This window comes from Buceros rhinoceros, unplaced genomic scaffold (genome assembly GCF_000710305.1).
Source record: "Buceros rhinoceros silvestris isolate BGI_N320 unplaced genomic scaffold, ASM71030v1 scaffold7927, whole genome shotgun sequence".
NCBI classification, from domain to species: Eukaryota; Metazoa; Chordata; class Aves; order Bucerotiformes; family Bucerotidae; genus Buceros; species Buceros rhinoceros.
Genome location: NW_010423894.1, coordinates 81,954 through 84,083, shown reverse-complemented (window position 1 = coordinate 84,083; position 2,130 = coordinate 81,954).

Genomic DNA, 2,130 nt, shown 5'->3' with positions numbered 1-2,130 from the left:
GGTGAGGTCTGTGGGGATGGGTCGGCTCCTGCGCTTCACAGTGTCTGTAACAAACCACCGCCCCTCTTCTAACTCCCAGGAAGTTTCTTTATATGGCGTAAAGACTTTCCCCTGTCAGCTGATACACGCTGTGGAGGTGGGATGCAAGGCTCAGCCTCACCTAGTTAGTTTACACAGCCCATCTCCACCTCGGAAATCACAGCTGCAGCTCTCGTATCCCCACCTTCCCTGCCACCTGTGTGCGTGGGGAACATACACCAGCTACCATGTACTTCTTGGGGGGTTTTATATCTTTTTATGTGCCCTGACGGGTGCCTGAGTGGCTGCTGGGGTTAATGAGTGGGTGGGCACATCCCCAGTGCCTGCCATAGGGGCAGGGAGAGAAGTTACAGCCTGAGCCCAGCTCAGGAGTGGGATAAGATGCTGCAACCCAATGCTGTGCCTTTCCACAGAACCCTTCTGCCCCACATGAAGCCCCACGGCTCTGGGAAAGTGCCTTCTTCCTTTGTGCTGAGCAAAAGGGGAGACCGTAGAGAGTGAGACCTGTAGGCAGTTAAAATTCTCCTCTTTTTTGAGCATTAACATTGTGATTACATCTTCTAAATAACATCCAGGATCTGGCTGCTGTATTACCTATCCTAACCGTGATTTACCGCTGTAATACATTAGCACGTAAGTCAAAGAATCAAAAATAATTGGCCTTATATCTCGGTCCCCATTTTTATCCCGTTCCTTTTTCCTTTCCATGTGTCCTCTTTCTCTCCCTCTTACTGGTTACGTGACAAGTTTTTCCCCTTTATTCCTTCTCGGGAGCTGCTTTCTGATCCTTTTCTGCTCCATGTGCTCTTCTTGAGATGAACAGACCTGGTTTCCCATCCTTCTTTTTCTCCTCCAGCTGTTCTAAGCTGCTGTGCCCACGAGCAGTGCCGTGGTTGGCAGAGCCGGGGGTTTCGCCCCCCTCCCGGAGCAGGGTGACCCAGTGCTGGCCAGAGCCCATCTTGGGGGGCTGAAGGAGGACCCCCCTGCCCACCGTGGCTGCTGTGGTCCTATGCAGGGAGGTGATGGAGGTGCTGAGAGCTGTGCTGCAGCAGAGGGTGGTAAAAAAAATCAGTGTCACAAATGGAATTTAAACAGATTTAAAATGAGCTCTGCATCTCTGGCTCTGAAATAACAGCAGACGAGCTCCAAGCATGAGATACAGCGGGACAGGGGCGGCTGGGGACGTTTTGATGGCCTGTGATTTTTCTGCATCTTTTTTGTGTGGTTCTGCTTTATGCATTTATCCTGACAACTTTTGGCACAACTCTTAGCAGCATGTATCCTTCGTCGTTCGACCTTCCAGTGTCACCAGCTCCTACCATATCCCTGCTGCGTGGCTAAACTACCTGCTCCCAGTATAACCAGTCAAGGAGCTGGGCATCTTAGCAGCATGTACCCTTCGTCGTTCGCCCTTCCAGGGTCACCAGCTCCTACCATATCCCTGCTGGGTGGCTAAACTACCTGCTCCCAGTATAACCAGTCAAGGAGCTGGGCATCTAGGCCTTGGGCAGGGGCAGGTAAAGGGGTGTGCGCTGTGGGGAGAGGTGGATTTATAAGGGCAGATGTGGCAAGGATATGTTCAAAGATTTGGTGAACGTGGCTTTTGGGATTTTGCCCCAAAAGTTTGGCCCCGTGACATGCTCTGAAAGCACAGAACATGTGATCAGGAGTGGCTAATAGAGCCTTACTTATCTCTAGCAGCAAGAAAGAAAGGGCTCAAAATTGCAAGTGTTCACGCATGCATGTTTGCATCTGTATGTGCAGATAGCAGGTGGGATGGATGGGGTGAGCGGCTCCTAGGAGAGGCCACCTGAGCTCCATCGCTGAGGGTGCATGGGGTGATGTTGCTCACTGAACTCCCTCGGGCTCCTCATCAGCACTGTCACACCGAACACAGCAGCTCTGAGCCACTTTAATCCACAGCGACTGTAAGTGGGAACAACCTAACTGCGCTCGCTGTTCAGCTGCTCTGAGCAATCCCGGCTAGAACAGCTTGAGAGAGTGGAGGGGTGGTTTTTTCCTGCTTTCCTTTAAATAAATGGGTATTTTCTTTTTGTTTGAGCTGCTAATGTTCATTTTGTGTGCAGGCAC